General features: G+C 43.8%; 1 pseudogene; it reads right to left on the bottom strand.

Moving 5' to 3' along the window:
• LOC127434514 (thiamin pyrophosphokinase 1-like) overlaps positions 1–19,506 on the bottom strand; it is a 133,647-nt pseudogene extending 114,141 nt beyond the window's left edge.
• Positions 19,507–21,267: the final 1,761 nt, after the last annotated feature.

The raw sequence follows: 21,267 nt of genomic DNA, 5'->3' as shown, positions 1-21,267 counted from the left end.
TACATCATATTAACCTCAGCTGTCCTGCCATTTACACATGTTTTTAAGCGAAGAGTTCTGTAAAGCAGATAATGAGTTTTTGGTCACTTGTTTAGTCATGCTATCAACTTTTTGTGTTTTCACAGGTAGGATCAAAGATTTAATCACTGAGTTAAAGATTTGATTGTTGGCTAAATGTAACATAAGAATGCCTGAGAGAGGAGATCTTGCTAATAAATCGGTTGTGACGTATACAGTAGATATTTGGCCTAATCTGTGAATTAAGAATGCGGATATAAACATGAAATCCGACAACTCGGACAAGACCAAAACTGACTGATACACATAGCACAGAAAGAAAATACAATGTACAGTCTAGAAATGAGAAATGTAACAGGTGTGTTATGAGGAGGATATGAAGAAGACTGTTTTAAATAGTCATCTTCACCCTGCAGCTTCTTTCCATTTCAAATGCCGTCATCAAGTCAAACTTTGCCTTTTTAATTGCCTTTACCTAATTAAATATAGGCTTATACTAAAATGTGGGATACTGAGCAGCTCATGATTTCCAGGCTCGTGTATAACCGTGATTTAACAAAGTTTATTATGCTTCATTCCGTGCTTCATCTCTAAAGGCGAATTAATGAGAAAATTAGCTTTTTTACTGTGCAAACAATTCTAGCTCTCTGTGCCTTTACCAGAGCGCATGCACGTTAAACAGTGTCTAAGCTGCATCCCTTTAATTTTTGCCTTACATTTTTGAGTAAATCACAGCAATGTCAAAGTTACAACCTGCAGTGATAAGTTTATTGCACTTTCTCAACAACTTTGAATTGAATTACAGATGAAGGACACTGAGTGTTCACTGAGAGTGAGAAACTCATAAAATCAAGTAAAAATGACCAAATTAGTGTGCCAAGTTAAATGGATGGAAATGGGTGGATGGTTTGTCATCTTGAGTGAAATTAGTGGTAGTGAATGCAATCTTTTTGAAGTTAATGTTTCAAAAAAGACAACCTAAACTGTTAAGTTGTAAATTACAATTTGTTTCTATGAATATTTTAAGATAACCCTTAATAAGCTCTTTTATGATTCTCATATCTGGGATTAATTTGGTCACATTTTATTATTATCTTGAATCACCTAATTAGATCTTATTTCTAATTCGTAACCTTGGTTCCCTGCGAGGGAATGAAACATTGCGGAATGACACAATTGGGACTACGTCAGTGAGTCACGTGGTCTGAAGCCTCTATACAATCATGCCAGTTCATTGGCTGATGGCGCTTAAGCAACGCCCATAGGGTGCCACGTCACAGAACCCATATAGGTGGCTGCTTTAGCGGCATTTTGCCAGATTTTCTGCAACAGGTATGAACCTATGCAGCAACTAGAGAGCATGGCCAGCTACGCAGCTCGTAACCTTTCAGAGAACCAAGGTTACGTTAGTAACCGAAACGTTCCCTTCCAAGGAAACAGTTGCGTAATGATGCAATTGGGACAAGGTACCACCACGCCATGCGAACAGTAGCTGCCAACTCTCTAACCCCATGTGGCAAGCTTACAGTGGCACACAACCGAGCTAAAGAAATAGAAATCTCAAAAACTTACTAACTTACTTGATCCAACAGAGAGAACTTAATAAGCAGGAGACAAACTCGCGTCCAAATTATAAAATTTAACGAAAGTATGCGGAGAGGACCATCCTGCCTCCATACAAATGTCTTCCAAGGACGCACCTCTAGCCAATGCCCATGAGGATGCCATGCTCTTTGTAGAATGGGCTCGATTACCCAGAGGTGAAGGCAAACCACACGCCTCATAAGCACTCGAGAATGCATCCACAATCCAATGAGACACTGAAACAAAAACACACAAATAACTGCTCCAGTGGCTCGTACTGTCAGCATAAACCTGCAGAGCCCACACTGGGCATAACATATGTAGCCTTTTATGCTCTTCCGATCTTAATGGTGGAGGAGAAAAAGACTGCAAATTAACAATCTGCAAGCGAAAGGACATGGAGATGATAGCCCAAATGAGGTCTCAATACGACCTTAGATAACCCTGGCGCATATTCCATACACAAAGGATTGATCGACAGGGCATGCAAATCACCAACCCTCTTAAACGATGCCAATTCTAATAACAGGGCCATTTTAAGAGTCAGAAATGTAGCAGATACTGATGTTAAAGGCTTGAAAGGAGCAGCCAAGTGAGACTCTAACACAACAGATAAATCCCATAAGGGGACGCGGATGGGCTGAAAAGGTCTAAGCCTGCGCTCTCCACGCATAAAATTACAGACAAGAGAAAGTGTTCTAACAGAAACGTTATTCACCAGCACATGTTCAGCTGCTATAGCGGCCATGCACACTTTAAGCGTTGCTGGGGTAACTCCGGCCCCACAATGCTCTTGCAAATAATCCAGCACTGAACCATCCAGGCACTGGACTGTATCCTCACTCCACGCTGCGCACCAAGAGGCGAAAATACGCCATTTACATGTATACAACATTCTTGTTGATGGATCTCTAGCATTATAGATGGTATAGATGGTATCAACCACCACGGGGTATAAACCATCACGGGGGCCAAACCTACAATTTCCATTACTCAGTGGTTGAAGTTTCTTTACGGAGCTCATCCAACACTGAAAAGGTCCCACATGCAACATGCCCAGGGGAATGACAACGGATGCCGCAATCATAAGCCAAATAATCCTGTGAAATGTTCTCACAGGAAGAACGTGTGCCACATTGAACTTCACTAGACACTTGTGTAATGACAGAATACAAGCCGGAGGCAGGCACGCCTGCATTGTCCGCAAGTCTAGCTCCACCTCTAGAAACAGAGTCTGTTGCTCGGCAACAAGATGCTCTTGTCTAGGTTAACTCACAGCCCTAGACTGCTTAAGTAACTGAGAATGACATCTCGATGTTGAGCAGCCAAATTCTCTGAGTGGGCTAACAACAACCAATCTTCGAGATAATTCAAATTGTGTATGCCATGACATGTCAAGGGCGTCAGTGCTGTTGCCTCGGCAACAAGATGCTCTTGTCTAGGTTAACTCACAGCCCTAGACTGCTTAAGTGACTGAGAATGGCATCTCGATGTTGAGCTGCCAAATTCTCTGAGTGGGCTAACACCAACCAATCTTCGAGATAATTCAAAATGTGGATGCCATGACATGTCAAGGGCGTCAGTGCTGCATCCATGCATTTTCTGAACGTAGAAGGTGCTAACGAAAGTCCGTAAAGGAAGACGCAAAATTGGTACGCTTTGCCCCCAAAAGTGAACCTGGGACAACACATGCCTTTGCCTAATATGAATGTGGAAATAATCATCCTTCAAATCTATTGTCACAAACCAGTCCCCCAGCTGCATTTGTGACATTATGCTGTAAGAAAAAAACTGCATTCTCTCTCATTCGGATTACCCAGTTAGGAGCGCCTTGTAATTGCTGCCAAGCCGTAACATGGGCAGACAGAGGAATTAATGCATGATTCTCTATTGCAGCGCAATGAGTAACCACTAGATGGCGCTGTAGAGTTTTATGTGCAATGTATTGGACACTCAAATTTAATTTTGCCCCAGACTCTGTATTTTAGGTGATGGGGTGGTCATTAATATAGGGGATGAATGTTCGGGGGGGAAGGGTTTAATTTTATATAATTTGATTCTGTATTTTATGTTAATTTAATTTGTTGAAGGGAATCAATAAAAATTGTTAATAAAAAAAAAAAAGGCAAAAAGGCCAAATATCTACCCCACTTCCTATTAAACAAATCCAAGTTTCCCAGCCTTCTACATGTCACCTCTTCGAATGTCGCCACCCCGCCCATCTCTGTGCACCACTCCTGAAATGAGGGTGCTCCAGCCTACTTCCATCCCCTAAGAATGATCCGTCTGCTTATCCTAACTCTGGCTAGGACCCAACTTTTTATGTATCTATCCCCTATATTAATGACCGCCCCATCACCTAAAATACAGAGTGTGAAATATGAGTGTCCAAAAAAAATATATATATATAATTTGTTTGGGCTGTGATGTAGGGACACTGAACTTTCAGTGGGATGGAAAATGAGAATACCATTCTTACCATTCTACCACTCCAATTTAGAGGGGGCCACTGTGGGGGCAGGTCTGTTGACATGGGGGCACTGTTGGTTACACCACATGACTTTGATTTTGTTGACAAAAGCATTTTTAAAAATGAATCATATTTTAAAACAATTGTTTCACTGCTTATTTTTTTTAAAGAAATAACAATAAAAGATTATCTGCATTAGTCATGCTAACATTATTTCAAGAGTTTCAGCTTTTAATGAGCCTTTTTTCTCTTTCTGGACACCACATGACATATTTTACTTTAAACCCCAGAAAAAATATCAATATGACTTCAAATTCAAAAATATAAAATATGCTCAAGAGCTGTATTTAAGTAAATGTTTAGTGTGAATTTCATTTTTATGTATTTTTAGTTTAATAGATCTGGAAGAAAACAATTAGCGTCACGTCATTAACCCTTAAACATGCCATAATATACACCTGTTACCCTCTGTTATTGTATTTTATGATTAATTTTGTGAATAAAATCCATGTTAAACTCCAACATACCTCTTTGCCGGTGTTTTCAGAAAACCGGCGCCTTTTTGCAGTGGATAGAGAGCTTGCACGTTCAAGGTTGCCAGATTGCTCAAGGTTGCCAGATTGCATGACTAAAGCATCACACTGGCAGAATATTTTCAAACTGTGTAAGTGTAAAGATCTGATTGGGGGATTTAACCTCTTGAAATCTGACAACCCCAAACATGTCGAAATCTAATTCTGATCAGCTAATCGCCAATATTTTATGTCTGTTATTTATCAAAGGTAGAGAATACATTTTTTTTTACTTGCATGAATAGTGCTATGTAATAGATGACACAATTGATCTAAAAGGGATTGTAAGGGGGGATGGTGGTTTTACAAAGGGGATGGTATTTGGTATTTCTTGCAACAAGGGGGATGGCATCCACTCACATCCCCCCTCAGCTCGAGCCCTCATCATCTGGCCCTTAATGTTTAAACTGTATCTTGTTTGCACATGAATCCCCATAAAACAAAACTGTATCATCTCATAAAAAGATATATGTTTACTTCAAATAAAAATTAAATCACTTTTATTGTCACTCAACCATATACACAAGTGCAACAGTGGGTGAAAGTCTTGGGTGCAGTTCCGAGCAACATAGCAGTCATGACAGTGATGTGACATATACCAATTTACAATAAACATCAGTTCCCTATCTGTCACTCACTCGACGTTGTGTCGATGTAGTGACACTAGGGGTCACTCTTGGGAGCCCCAAACACCTCTGATCTTTGAAAAAAGGCCAATGGGAATTGGCGAGTGGAATTTGCATGCCACTCCCCCGGACATACGGTTATATAAAAGGAGCTGGCTCGCAACCACTCATTCAGATTTTCTCTTCGAAGCCGAGCGGTTCTATTCATTGAGCTGAATTCATCTGCCAAGTTCATTCACCTTATCTGCTGGATTTATGGCGCATTTCAGCGGCTTATACCCCTCTGCACCGGTGGAGTGCAGAGAATGCCCCTGGGCGCTTCGGCAGGCTAAAAGAGTATATTTTTTCTCTAAAAGAGTATATTTTCTTCAACTAAAAGAGTGGCACTTACGGGAGCGTCTTTTTAAAGATGTCTTTCCATTTGTGTATAATTCCTGGTTGTGGTCGTTACCTCTCTGATTCTGACGGCCATGATCGCTGCCTTACGTGTTTGGACACCACCCATGTGGAGACATCGTTCGTGGATGGGTCATGTCCTCATTGCGAGAGCATGACTATGGCAACGTTGCGGTCGCGGCTTTCTTTCGTAAGTGGGAAAAAGTCTCGGCCCTTCTACCTACGGGAATGAGGCCACATTGGCTAGCACTGGGGGCGATTTGGGGACCTCAATGGGAGCAACTCCACCGGGAAACCCCCCACGGACCTTCCATTCCCCAGCATGCTCGTCTGCCCTGGTTGAGATCTAGGATGTGACCGCCGGCTCGTCTCAGGGCAAGTTCGCATTCTCATTCAGGGCTCGCGAAGAGGATAAGCTGTCGATTGCAGCATCGGAGAGAGGGCTCGTCCAGTCCGATGCTGAGGCCTTGGCTGGGCTTCCACCTTCAGGTATGGACGCGGAGCTGATGGCCATGCTTGCCCGGGAGGCTGCGAGTGTCAGGCTGGAGTGAAATTCTCCACTCTCCCCTGAACCCTGGCAGCTCGATGATTGGTCCTGGGTCCAGAGCACCGCTCACAGCCGCGCACCGCTCCGGAGGTGCATGAGGAGCTGATGAGGTCACGGAGGGCACCTTTCACTGCCTGTTCCCGGTCTTTCAGCTCCTCTGCTCTCACTACCCTCGATGGTGGGGCTGCCAGGGGGTATTCGGCGATTCCCCAGGTGGATAAGGCGATTGCGGTGCACCTGTGCCCGAAGAGTGCTGCCACCTGGCAGGGCCGACCGAAACTCCCATCCAGGGCCTGTAGGCTTATGTCATCTCTCGTGACTAGGGCCTACGGTGCTGCTGGACAGGCTGCCTCCGCCTAGCATGCCATGGCTCTCCTGCAAGTACACCAAGCCAAGGCACTAAAAGAAATGCACGAGAGTAGTTCTGACCCGGGATTGATGGAGGAGCTGTGTTTGGTGACTGACCTCGCTCTCTGTGCGACAAAGGTCATGGCACGGTCTCTCGGGCAGGCGATGTCCACCCTGGTGGTCCAGGAGCGCCACCTTTGGCTCAACCTAGTCGAGATGAGGGAGGCTGACAAGGCACGGTTCCTTGACGCCCCCATCTCCCAGGTTGGCCTGTTCAGCGACACCGTCGAGGACTTTGCCCAGCAGTTCTCGGCGGTGAAACAGCAGAAGGAGGCTATTCAGCACTGCCCTGCCCCGGCGCGGTTCAAGACCCCACACCCCGTCTGCTCATTGCCAAGGGCATCTTCCTGCTGCAAAAGCATCAGCTCTGCCGCAGCCCACCCCTGTGGCCCGGCACCGCCGTGGAGCCACCCGCAGGAAATAACCCGAGGAAGGCTTCAAAGTGCCCCTGAGATGGCGACCCAGGGATGAGGAGACCCGCTGCTCTGGAGCTGGTGGACAGACCACTCCATCCCCCGGTGGAGGGTCAGGAGGAGAATCTTTTTTTCCCCTTTTTCTTTGATTTCGCCCCAGAATTTAAACAAAAGAGTGGTTTCCTTATTCCCTGGGTCACATATCCGGTGCTTACGGCTCCTTGCCAGACCAGTACGTTTGCTAACTAGGCCCAGTACTGGGGTAGGTGCTCCACATGTGCTGGTTCCCCGTAGGTAATCCCATGTGATGTATCTTCTGCAAAATTGTTTCCCTTTTGGTAAACTCCGTCTTCCTTGGGCAGAGGGCCTCTGCCCTTGGTCATTGTGTCTGTAGAATAGATTGAGCTTTCTGCTCTCCATTTTCTTCATTGCAGGGGATTTGAGCACCTGGACAGGAGCTCAATACAGAGTCAAGTTTGTTTTGCTTTGTTTATCATTTGTTAAATAAAATGTGAGGTTTGGGCAGATAATTGGGGAGGACATTAATCAGCATTCGCTGGAGGAGACGTTTTGGGCAGAATGACAAATTGTTTGGACAATTGCTTTTAACAAGCTAGAGGGAAAATAGGGCAAAACTACTAATGCTACACATCTCCCATTCCATCCACCCCAATACATATATTTCTTTCTCAATAAATCATAGCATGTACTGAGCAGGCTACAGAGGAATCCTACCTTTTCCCTCTAAAAGGTCCACTGCTTTTCTTAGTATGCCTTCGCTTTCCTCCTCAGGAAGAGCAGAGCTGCTACAGTGATGGTTTGTGGATGATTGTCAAATTCCTGTTTGGTTCAAAACAGCCATTCTGCTGTTATGAACTGATTTCCACAAAAAAAAAATTGTCCATGGAGTGTGGGGGGAAACAGGCAGTTCATGGGGGCACAAGGGGAGCAGAGGAACAAGGCAAAGTCAGGAGGCTTGAGACCAAGGAGGAGCTGGAGGGATGGAAAGCCAGGGTGATGCTGCAGGCTCGGAGGACCAAGCTGGAGCTACAGGTTCAGAGGGCTGAGGTGGAGCTGGGGGCTCGGAAGACCGAGGCAGAGCTGGTGGGAGTGAGAACCAAGGTGGAGCCAGAGACCAAAGAGGCCAGAGTAGATCAGGCAGATGGCCAGGAGACCAAGGAGACCAGAGCTGATCAGGTGGATGGCCAGGAGACCAAGGAGACCAGAGCACATCAGGCGGACGGCCAGGAAACCAAGGAGACCAGAGCAGATCAGGCGGACAGCCAGGAGACCAAGGAGACCGGAGCAGATCAGGCGGACGACCAGGAGACCAAGGAGACCGGAGCAGATCAGGTGGATGGCCAGGAGACCAAGGAGACCGGAGCAGGTCACACGGATGGCCAGGAGACCAAGGAGACCACCTAAGGGTAGGGACTGGGTCAGGAGGCCTGGGAGGCGGCCACAGGGCCGAGACAGTGTCAGGAGGCCTGGGAGGTGGAAACAGGACAGGTGGTGGAGCCACTGTAGGAGGGGTGGGCAGAGCCGCTGTAAGAGGAGTCTCTGGGAAGGCGGATGGAACCGCTGGAGGAGGAGTCTCTGGGGGAGCAGGCGGAGCCGCTGGAGGAAGAGTCTCTGGGGGAGCGGGCAGATCCACTGGAGGAAGAGTCTCTGGGGGAGCGGGTGGAGCCATGGAAGACTCTGTGGGTGGAGCTGGGAGAGGCTCGAAGGCAGGTGGTGCTGGGAGAGGCTCGAGGGGCAAAGCCGTAGAAGGCGGAGCCGTGGGAGGCTCGAGGGGCGGAGCCATGGGAGGCTCGAGGCAAAGAGTCTTGGATGACTGGGAAACGACCTCCGTGGTCGTCAGCATGGGCAGAGGCTTGGGTACGACCTCTGTGGTCATGGGCACTGGCAGCGACTGGGGAACGACCTCCGTGGTCGTGGGCACTGGCAGCGACTGGGGAACGACCTCCGTGGTCGTTGGCACTGGCAGCGACTGGGGAATGGCATCCGTGGTCGTGGGCACTGGCAGCGACTGGGGAACGACCTCCGTGGTCGTGGGCATTGGCAGCGACTGTGGAATGACCTCCGTGGTCAAGGGCACTGGCAGTGACTGGGGAATGACCTCCGTGGTCGTGGGCACTGGCAGCGACTGGGGAACGACCTCCGTGGTCGTGGGCACTGGCAGCGACTGGGGAATGACCTCCATGGTCTTGGGCACTGGCAGCTACTGGGGAAAGACCTCCGTGGTTGTGGGCACTGGCAGCGACTGGGGAATGACCTCCGTGGTCGTGGGCACTGGCAGTGACTGGGGAACGACCTCCGTGGTCGTGAGCACTGACAGCGACTGGAGAGAAGGTGTCCTTTTCCTTCTCCTTTTCCGGACAACTGGGTCACAGGAGCGAACAAGGCCACAGGCATAGGTGCTGGCTCGTTAGTCATGGCAGGCATTGGCGCTGGCTCGTTGGCCGTGGCAGGTGTGGGCACTGGCTAGTTGGCCATGGCAGGCTTGGAGTAAGGAGCCATGGAAGGCTTGGAGCAAGGAGCCGTGGAAGGCTTGAAGCAAGGAGCCGTGGAAGGCTTGGAGCAAGGAGCCGTGGAAGGCTTGGAGCAAGGAGCCATGGAAGGCTTGGACGAGGGAGCAGAAGATACAGGTTTCGTAAAGGGATCCGCAAAGTTCCAGAGCCTTCTCCACATATTTGCAGAGTGTCCAGTGAGGATCAGCTGGAGGCATCAGTTGCTTCAGTGCACTATTCAGACCGGTCAGGAAGATAACCACCAGAGAGTGGTCTGGATAGTGCACTAAATTCGCTAGCTCTAAAAACTCATGAACGTGATCCTCAACTGGACGGTCCCCTTGCTTCAGAAGCAGAATTCAGACAGCCGCTAGATCCATTTTTGGTCAGTCTTTCTGTGACGAGGCAGATGAGGAATGAGGATCTAAATGCATCTTTTAATGAAACAAAAGATAAACAAGGTAACTCAAAATAAAAGGAAACAAAACACAGGGAACCAGGCACAGAACATGACAACACATGTGAAGACTGACAAGGAAACCAGGGGAAACAAGGGCTTAAATACACAAGGGAAAACAAGGGAACGAGGAACACCTGGGGAAACAATCAGGGGAAAACCAATCATAAAAAGAAACTACAAAGGACTATAAAATTAACAGGAAGCAGGAATGGGGAACTAAACAAGGATTTCAAAATAAAAGTCTAAGCACAGAAATAGGGAATACATGACAATTTGGTATCTTTGATTATTATACCTTCATTCTGGTGGCGATGTTGCTTAAAGAAAATACTCTGGCCAAATAATACGTAATCTTACGGACACAAGGTTGAACAGTTCATTCTAAACCCAGAGGTTGCAAGGGTTTACTAATATCATTTGATTAGGTTTCCTGGCTGTATCAAATGATAGTTTTGCTTAGTCACGTACCTACAACTTAATTTAAATATGCGATAAGTGACTGCCGGTACCAGAGTGTTTACTCGCACTCGTGGCCAGCAGTAATAATCATATCCTGATCAAATGCACTCGCGGTAACGTCCTATGCGTAAAAATTACTAGTCATAATGAGTCCAGACAGAATCCTGAATAAATCAAAATGTAACTATTTATTAGAATGGGACAGATGTGGAAGGGCAACAATGAGTGAATTTGCAATCTTCGCTCAGTGGGGTGTGGTGCCTCAGGAAGAGATGCTAATTGTGAGAAAGTTCATATGTTAATTTTCTCGAAAGTCCTTTGTTGTCTCAGTCAGCAGTACTCACTGAATCCAGACAACTTGGCACGCCTTACATAATATAGCATGTTTTTTGTTTATACTTTGTTTGTTGAAACTTTTGGTAATAAAGCATACATTTAGTATGATGATTTAGTTACAGTTCCTCTGCAATTGATACATATTTATGTATGTTAAACTAAATGTGAAGGTCAGTGATATTAATCACACTATTTCTGAAACAGATGTTCTCTCATATTTGCCTTAGGCTCATCTGCTTGCTCTTGTGATATGCTTACAGTCCAACTTTTGGTGTACATTACTCTATAACTAATGCAATAAAGCAGAGGGAAGTTCCCACACATTCCGAGGTGCATCAAAATGAATGAACTGCTGTCAATTTTAATCCAGAATGCAGGGTGCCTCACAGTTACAGCAATGCACTGTTAAGGCTCACAGAAAATCACACATTTGCATAGGACAAATGATGCCAGCACCCCTCAATAAAAATGGCACGCAGGAAGCCGGTGCGATCTCGTCTGTTCTACCTAGTGAAACAAGAAAATTAGATATTGACTGAAGAATAATGCTTTTCATTTTCGTGCAAATTGTGCCATGGAACAAAGAAACAGCTGTGGGATTATCCAAGGTTATCAGAGCCCTTGACCGCACTAAGCGTTAGTTTATAAATAAACCAATTTATGACACTCCCAATAATGCTGCTGAATGGACAGACTCCCAGAAAAGGAACCCAGACAGGCTCTATAGACTTGTGTAAGTGTTTAGTTTGATTAAATATATTGAGCAGTGCCTCTCATTTTAGCTGCTTTGAAGGATTGGAAATGAGTCAATACCACCTGTCACTTTTTAAGAAGCACAACACACTTCAAAATAATCTAATCTGGGAAGATTTATGCAGAAATTAACCATTAAAAAAAAAAAAAAAAAAAAAAAAAATGGCTTCTGGCATACACTGCAGCATTGCAAGTTTGTAGCAAAGCTTGTAGTAAGTTTGTAGCAAATAGTAAAATAGTGTGTGTGTTTGGAAATGAAATCCACAGGATCCCTTAAAGGGATGTTACGGGTTCAATACAAGTTAAGCTCAATCAACAGCATTTGTAACATAATATTGATTACCACAAAAATAAAAAAACATTCTTTAAAAAAAGCAAAAATCTGAGTACAGTGAGGCATTTACAATGGAAGTGAATGGGGGCAAAAATTTTTTTATGTTGAAATACTCACTGTTTTAAAAGTATAGCCAAAAGATGTAAACAATATGCGTGTTAACATGATTTTAGTGTGATAAAATCACTTAATAACCTTTTCTGTGTAAAGTTAGCCAATTTTACATCTTCGCTGCAATGAAAATATAATGTCAACAAAACCTAAAATCCTAAAACGACTGTAAAAATGATGATTTAAACAACTTTACAGCTCATATAATACATGAGTTTTAACAAAAGAATAAATGTAAGTGCTTTAATAAAATTATAAGCTTCACATTTCTGCATTTAAACCCACCAAAAATTTACCCCCACTTCTGTTGTAAGTGCCTCAATTTAACCTCCATTTTTGTTTTTTTAAAGAAAAGGAGGGATGAGTCGAAATTTATTTTTGTGGTAATCAACATTATGTCACAAATGCTGTCGACTGAGCTTAACCTGATTAAACTCGGAATATTCCTTTAAAGATAAAAACTATTGTTCTTAGTATGATTTTTCAGTGCAAATCAACTTAACTCCACTCATCTTATTTAGGCTATATAGCACATTTGATACAACAAAATTGACCAAAGTGCTTTACAATTATAAAACTTGAAGCATACTAACATTTTAAAATTACCACAAACATAGACATATACCACTAATGTAAGACACACTACATCAACGTCAGAGCATGTTCTTGCTGTCATTTCTCAGATTCAAAGACCAATGCAGAGAGATGAGATTTCAAACGTTCAAAACAGGATCTTAGTTACAATTCAATGACAAGCTAGCTACAAAACAATTTAAAAGATCTGTTCCAAATTGTTGCAATGTATATTCAGAGCAAGGGCGGTTTTGCTCCAACTGAGCTTTTGCACAAGAACCTCAAGAGCAAACAACCATCCAACACAGGATGTCCTGTGTTCTCAAATTCTGAGGTCATCCCTGAAAACATTCAAGGATGTTTTTTAATACTTTCAAGTTTGTTCACAATTTGAGATTCAACATTAGTTTGGTACAGCATTTTTTTTTAGGTTATTATTGATCTTTATGTCATTGATATGTCTAAAGGTAGCTCACTCCTCACTCTCTGCTGAGAAGATCTACATTGGAAAGTTTTAAACCAAAAAGTGAGACATCCAGGAGGCAAAACTAAAGGGGAAACCAGGTCACTTGCACATAGACATATAAAGACAGATGAATCCTTCGTGTCCACAACATTCCAAATATCCAAGGTAAAAGCGAGCCACAGCAACAGAATTATAATCAAACTTCCTGGAACCAAAATATAATTAACACGTAGATCTGACCTGTAATGTTTATTTATGGTAATTTATTCTAAAACAGTGGTTCTCATTTGGCTTTGCTTCATGACCCAGATTTTCCATTGGACATCAAGTGGTGGCCCAACAAAGTTTATCATACAAAGAAAAATCTATAAATATTACAATGAACTGCATAGACCTAACAATATGCAAGTTATTAACGTTATACAAACTGAATAGGAAAATGTAAAAAGATAAATAAATGTATAAACAACAGCTGAAGTGTAATTTACCAGCCTAACACATGGAACAAACACTGGGCCAGATTTTGTATAGTATTATTAGCCACATTACTAAGTGAAAGATACATTTATATAAGGTTATGATAAATAAATTTAAAATGGAAAAAATACTAAATAACATTAGCTTTAACAACTTTTTCTACTAAAATTTTACACAACATAGGATGTAAGCTGTAAAATTGGACTATAGGTAGATCTCTGAAAGTTTTCTCATAAAAAGTACTGTGCACAGTCTAGAATTAATCACGTTAGCTCTGTCAGTTGGCCTATCCTCAAGGCCACTGAGTGCTTGGCAGTGAAGAAAAGAACAGGACAGCGCTGTAAATACAAACACCCTCAATCACCCACTATGATTTTCATTATGAGCTACTAGCAACATGTACATCCTCAGGGAGCGTAGGGCTTTCAAGCGTACAAGACAGTGTTTTTTTTTTTATCACACTTAAAAGGACAATTTACCCCCAAATGAAAATTCTGTCATCCTTTTGTACCATCCCATACTTTTTTCTTCCGTGGAACACTAAATATGTTAGGCAGTATGTAAGTCTCAGTCACCATTCAGTTTCATTGCATATTTTTTTCCATACAATAAAAGTGACTGTATACTAAGGCTAAAATTTTATGTAGTGTTTATTTTCACTCAAGTGTAAATAGCATCTGCCACAAAGGGCAGCTCTTTGCACCCCAAAAGTTTGGTGGAACCAAAGAAATATATGACAAACTAACCAACAGATGTTGCTGCAGTGGCGTGGGGTGTAAAGACGGTGTGTGAATGTGTAGTGTTGTCCTAGCGACCACAGTTCAAATCTGCGTTTTGTCCCACTCTTTTCCCCATCTGATTTCCTGATTCCACTCTTAATATTTCCTTTAAGACTACTTATGATAATAGATACAATTTAGTATAAATGTTCATTTCATCGCAGTGATTTGGTCACGGTGAATGTCGGGGAGTGCAGAGAAGAGTTTGATCCAGAGGCGGGGTCTGTCAGTCGCACTCGTTCCCATGTGAAACCATGGTTACTGTAGTAAAACCAAGTTTTTTTTCTCTCTCTGGTATGGTTAAGGTTAGTGTGACAAGGAGGAGGGCGTGGCCGGGCCATGATGATGCACAGCCGGCACTGAATGAGCTAATCAGCGGGAGAGCGAGATAAAGGTGAGCCAGAGGCGCCAGTTCGAGAGAGAGAGAGAGAGAGAGAGAGAGAGAGAGAGAGAGAGAGAGAGAGAGAGAGAGCGCACACGGTCGTGTTGCATGTGTGTCTGTGTTTATGTTTGTTTTACGTTGAGTTTTTTATTAAACTTTATGTTTACTGTTCAGCCAGTTCCCGCCTATTCCTTGTCCATCCTTTTCCTACCACTGTAACAGGTAAAGGATGGGCAAGGAGGAGGCGGGAACCGGCTGAACAGTAAACATAAATTTAATTAGAAACTCAACATAAAACTGACATAAACAAACACAGACACACATGCAATGCAGCCGCTTGCATCTCTCTCTCTCCGAACCGGCACTTCCACTTCCACAAACTTCCTGGAGCCACTTTCACACAGGCCCATTACTGCTTTTTACTGTCATGTTTGCATTCTGATTTTCCTGAAACACACATGTAATGAGCTGAAAACCAACCTCCAAATCCAAAACATAAATCCAGGATTTGGAGAAGTTTTTAGACAATGCTTTGTGATGAGGTCAATTAAATTTGTGCTGACAAATTCCTTGTGTTTGACCAGCCATGTCCTGAAATGTGAAAGCGAAGCACTTTCTGTAGAATTCTTACAAACCTTTCCTCTTGTTGAATCAGATCAGTGTACAATAGATATTACTTCCTAAATCCACATTTTGGGCCATAGTAGCTGCAGACATTATACAAGTAAGATAATTACATAATATTATGTATAGAATTATTATTACAGCATATGTGTGAAGAAATCTGATATGAAGATAAACAATCTATTGCAATCTTTGCGTGAAAGATGTTAAATATTTATATGTTCAATCTGGGTTTGCTTTACCCAGAGATGTACAAATATGATTGGATATGGACAAATGGTTGAAATGATTCTTGTGTTATGCCCTTTCAAATGTTCAGTCTTTGAACATACATGCTTGGATAATTCAGTATAGCCTAGAGCTTGAAACGGTTAGTGTTCCTTATGCGTCTACACGTAGCTGCATCCATCCTTGTTCATACTGATGGTAATGGAATTTCGAGTCTGGTCTCCATGGTTACCAGACTGTCTTTTCGAGTGGTTAACAAAAGTGATGAAAAAATGTCTAATAGATAATAAACTTAAAACTGTACATTTGCTAATGAAAAAAGAGCTGATTTCCAAAGGTGCTTGATTGTCTTATCCAAAATTGCTTTAAAGACAAACTGTGTAATTTCTGCACCACTAGGGACACCAAAACAAAAAGTGCAAAAAATAGCTTGACTTTTGTCAACAGCATTAATGATAGTTTTCAAACAGGTTTCCTCAAACAGTCCCCCATCTGCCATTGCTTGATCAAATAGGTAGCCCCATCCCAAAGTCACACCATTTGTGGAGCCAATGTTGCTGTGTAAAGGCCTTTCCACACCAAAGGTGGCACGATTATGAGAGGCGAATTGCTGGCGAATGGCCCTTGCACATAGATGTGATGTGAATGACCACCGTTTGCACATTCACGCCTTTACAATAGGTGGCGCTAATTGACAAGCAATTTTACCCCAGTATGGTAGGTGGCGCAAAGCACCTTTTAGCTGATCTGCCCTCCGCCCATGACTTATGTGACAACACACTCTCACAGTGAAATCGTCAGGATTCCTACGACTTCTCTAAATTTGGCTAATTCGTATGATATCGTGCGACTGCACTCATTTGAATTCCTTCGACTTTTACTGCAGCCAACGACGTCGCTGGACATTGTTTCCATCTAATACATGACAATTACTTGCTTCTGTCACACACAACAGCTTCCTATCATGTTTACACACTCTACTGATTGGTTAAGTTTAGATAAGGGGTTTGGGTTAGGGCATAATATTAATAAGTATGTCCTTAATGCCTCGTGCATGGAACTCGCGTTTACTTCCGCATTAGACATCCGGGAATTTACACGTGATGAAGTCGTACGAGTTTATGTGAACAATACCGTGCGAGACCATATGAAATAGCCAACTCGTAAATTATGTACGACTTTTCATGAGATCGGGTTGGATGAGAAGAAGAAGTACTTGACAACCCTTTGAAACATCAAGAGTTCATGGCAAATTTTCACACACACAAGCAAATGAGCTTTGCGGCAAACTTGCATCAAATTGCCCAGCGTTGCCAAAGGTTTGCTGCAGGATCACCACTACCAGTGAAGAGATGCAAACTTCTGGCAAACATGTGCGGCGAATCACAAGCTCATTTGCATGTGAAAATAATGAATGGCAAATTTGCAGCAAATTTATGGCAAGTTTGGGGCTAGTTTGCCAGAACTCTAAACTTTTTGTCTAAGGGAAACAGATCGAAAAAAGAAAACTGATTCCTCTACAAGCTGCAGAAGTGATGAAGAGTTTGTTATTGATTTGCTCAACAAGAAAGAAAACATTTGAGACACTTCACAAACTATTTCAGTTTACCTGCAGGACAAGTTGAGTGGCAGTATTATCATGTGTACACAGTCTGAGGGGTGATTAAAAAGAATTGAGTGTAAAAAATAATATTAATTGTTAAAACATGTTATCATTTCAAACAATGCTGATTACGTGCCACTGCCAGGCATTCTCTATATACTTGTGTTATGAACTTTTGTTAAAAATCACTGCATAATGCACACATGCAGTATAATGACTGTTGTAACAAATATTGTGAATTGGAACTATACTGATTGTATCGTATTGCATGTACTGTATGTCTACATCTGCAGCAAACATGTTACTAATTAAGTGTGACAACATTTAAATGCTCAAAGTGTCTATATAATGCAAGCAATACAACACAGATCCAACCAGGGGTGGATTATGACTAGCAAGGGCCCTGGGGCCAATTTTCTATTAGGGCCCCACCGGTCCAATTATCTAGTTAAGATCCACACAAAATACATTTTAATTGATTTAATTCCCTTTAAATACCTGTTCTGTTATTTACAATCAGATTTATTCAAACACACAGCACGTATGTGGTAAAGAAACTGCTCAACCGAAATGTTCGCTGAACTGTTCTTAAAGAGACAGTACCATTTTAATGTTTGTTATACATAAACAAACTCAGTGTAAATACTTGTAAATACTACAAATTATGCATACAAAAAACAAGAATGTGACAAAAAAATTATTAAATGAGTACATGTGCATATATTTGTCACGTATTCCCTGTTTTTGCCTTGACTTTTATTTTGAAAGTCTTGTTTAGTTCCCTGTTCTTGTTTCCTGTTAGTTTTGTAGTCCTTTGTAGTTTCCTTTCATGATTGGTTTTCCCCTGATTGTTTTCCACAGGTGTTCCTCGTTCCCTTGTTTGCCCTTGTGTATTTAAGCCCTTGTTTCCCCTGGTTTCTTTGTCAGTCTTCACATGTGTTGTTATGTTCCCTGTCTGTCACTCACTCAACATTGTGTCGATGTAGTGACACTAGGGGTTCGCTCTTGAGAGCCCCAATCACCTTTGCTTTATTCAGAAAAGGCCAATGAAAATTGGCGAGTGGAATTTGTATGCCACTTTCTGCCCCGGACATACGGGTATAAAAGGAAATGGTGTACACCACTCATTCAGACTTGTTCTTCGGAGCCGAGTGCATGAGTGTGTATGTTTGTTCCGTCACCTTAATCCTTGCTGCTGGAATTTACGGCACATATCAGCAGTTGTCCTCGCACGGTTGAGTGTTGTGCTTCCCCTGGGTGCTTCGGCAGCTAAGTCCAAAAGTGTTAAAAGGGTATTTTCCAAAAGAGTATATTTTCTCTAAAAGAGCTTGCACAAACAATTGGCATCTTTTTAAAGATGTGTGCATTGTGCTACTGGGTGTGGCCATTATCTCTCCCCACTGGATGGCCATGAGATCTGTCTCGAGTGCTTGGGTTGCCAGCATGCTGAGGCAGCTTTCGTGTAGGGGTCATATTCTCACAGCGAGAACATGCCCATGAGAACGTTGCAGTTGCGGCTCTCTTGCTTCTTTGTGAAGCAGAGAGCCACTGCGGCTGCTTCCCGACCCGGTCCGTCCTGCGTTGAAACTCAGGCGGCTGCATCGTCGAGCACCGCGGGCTCAACCCCTGCAGAACTCCCAGCACCCAGCATGCTCGTTCTGCCTGGTAGAGTTCACGAGAGAGATAGGTGGTCCGCCTCAGGGCAGATTTAATATCTCGTTCGGGGCTCATGATGAGGATGAATTATTGGTTGCAGCATCGGAGGGTAGGCTTCTGCTTTCGGAAGCGGACGAATCTTCTGAGCTCCCGCTCTCGGGTGGTAGAGCTCAGGATGAGGTGGATGCTGAGTTGGCAGCCGTGCTTGCCCGGGCGGCCACGAACATCGGGCTGGAGTGGAACTCTCCGCCCTGCCCTGAGCGTTTGCGGCTAGATGATTGGTTTCTGGGCTTGGAGTGCAACTCACGGCCATGCCCCGCCCCAGTGCCCTTCTTTTCGGAAGTGCACAAGGAGCTCACGAAGTAGTGGAAGGCACCTTTCTCTGACCGTACACACTTCGCCAGCTCGTCCACCCTAACTACCTTCGACGGAGGAGCAGCTAAGGGATATGTCGAGCTTCCCCAGGTAGAGCATGCCGTTGCGGTGCATTTATGCCTGCAGAGCACAGCCACATGGAGGAACCAACCAAGGCTCCCTTCCAAGGCTCCCTTCCAAGGCTCCCTTCCTCCAGCAGCTCCGCCCTCTCCCCCAGAGACTCCTCCTCCAGCGGCTCCGCCCACTCCCACAGAGACTCCTCCAGCGACTCTGCCTGCTTCCCCAGAGACTCCTCCTCTAGCGGTTCCGCCTGCTCCCCCAGAGACTCCTCCTCCAGTGGTTCCATCCACCTTCCCAGAGACTCCTTTTACAGCAGCTCTGCCCACTCCACCTCCAGCAGCTCCACCGTCTGACCCAGTCCCGGTCCTATGGCCACCTCCCAGGCCTCCTGACACTGTCTCGGCCCTGTGGCCGCCTCCCAGGCCTCCTGACCCTGTCTCGGCCCTGTGGCCACCTCCCTGGACTCCTGACCCAGTCCCTACCCTGAGGTGGTCTACTTGGTCTCCTGGCCATCCGCCTGATCTGCTCTGGTCTCCTTGGTCTCCTGGCCATCCGCCTGATCTACTCTGATCTCCTGGCCGTCCGCCTGATGTGCTCTGGTCTCCTGGCCATCTGCCTGATCTGCTCTGGCCTCTTTGGTCTCCAGCTCCACCTCAGCCCTCTGAACCTCTGGCTCCAGCTTGGTCCTTTGAGCCTGCAGCATTGCCCTCGCTCTCCATCCCTCCGGCTCCGCCTTGGTCTCAAGCCTCCCTGACTTTGCCTTGTTCCTCTGTTCCCCTTGCCCCTTATGCCCCCTTGAACTGCCTGTTCCTCCTTCCCCCCACACCCTATGGACAATTTGTTTTGTGGAGCATCTGGAATTCGCTCCTTAAAGGGGGGCTCTGTCACGTATTCCCTGTTTTTGCCTTGACTTTTATTTTGAAATTTTTGTTTAGTTCCCTGTTCCTGTTCCCTATTAGTTTTGTAGTCCTTTGTAGTTTCCTTTCATGATTGGTTTTCCCCTGATTGTTTTCCCCAGGTGTTCCTCGTTCCCTTTTTTGCCCTTGTGTATTTAAGCCCTTGTTTCCCCCGGTTTCTTTGTCAGTCTTCACGTGTTGTTATGTTCTGTGCTTGGTTCCCTGTGATTTTGTTTCATTATATTCTGAGTAACTTTGTTTATCTTTTGTTTCATTAAAAGCTGCGTTTAGATCCTCATTCTTCGCCTGCCTCGTCACAATATTTAAAGGGCAATAATGCATTATGAAATATTTTAACTTATTCTAACTTCATCAAACACTTTAAATATTTGAAGAATTTAATACTGTAAAACAGCATCTATGAATGGGTTTGGTGAAACTTGGCAAAGAGTTTAGGCAGTTCTGGCTCGCACTGCCTTATCTTTTCTAACTCATCTTTATTATGGTGTGTTTCATTTAGAAGTGATCATCCCTAAACCCTATTTCCTTCAAAGACTTTACCCTCCATTGTGAGAGCTTCGAAGGGCTGAAAGTGTGGGGCTCAAAAACAGTGGTTATTTTGTCATTTTATTGTAAATTCCTTTTGGAACGACCTTACAGTTTGGCTACCATTATTATTCTCCTATCAAAAAGCCCTGTGAAGCCAAAATCCCCTAGACTAAATTACATTGACAGATTGTTTAAATTAGCTATTAAATGAGCTTTTTGAATATTTGTGATTTCAAACTGTCAAAACTCACACACCAGGCCTTTAATCTGCTTTATGATGCTCTCTTCTTTCTTTCTTTCTTTCTTTCTTTCTTTCTTTCTTTCTTCCTCTTACTGTAACACCTGTAAACATTTCTAACTTGAAGCATTTAAATGTATATTAAACTTTCAGACAAGGTATTGCCAAACCAACATTATAGTCTGTTCAACAAACTTTTCATATCTTGTTTAATCAGACTTTGTACCACACAAAATAAAAAACTACTTTTACTACTTTTAACACTTTTCAAACAAATCATAAAGCTCTATTAAGCCTAACATATGTGTAACCTCTGAGACTACTGTCTTAGCAGACACCAGAGGTCGCTAGGTGTTTAAGAGAC

Source organism: Myxocyprinus asiaticus, chromosome 44 (genome assembly GCF_019703515.2).
Source record: "Myxocyprinus asiaticus isolate MX2 ecotype Aquarium Trade chromosome 44, UBuf_Myxa_2, whole genome shotgun sequence".
Taxonomy (NCBI): Eukaryota; Metazoa; Chordata; class Actinopteri; order Cypriniformes; family Catostomidae; genus Myxocyprinus; species Myxocyprinus asiaticus.
This window is presented reverse-complemented; position numbering and strand designations above follow the sequence as displayed.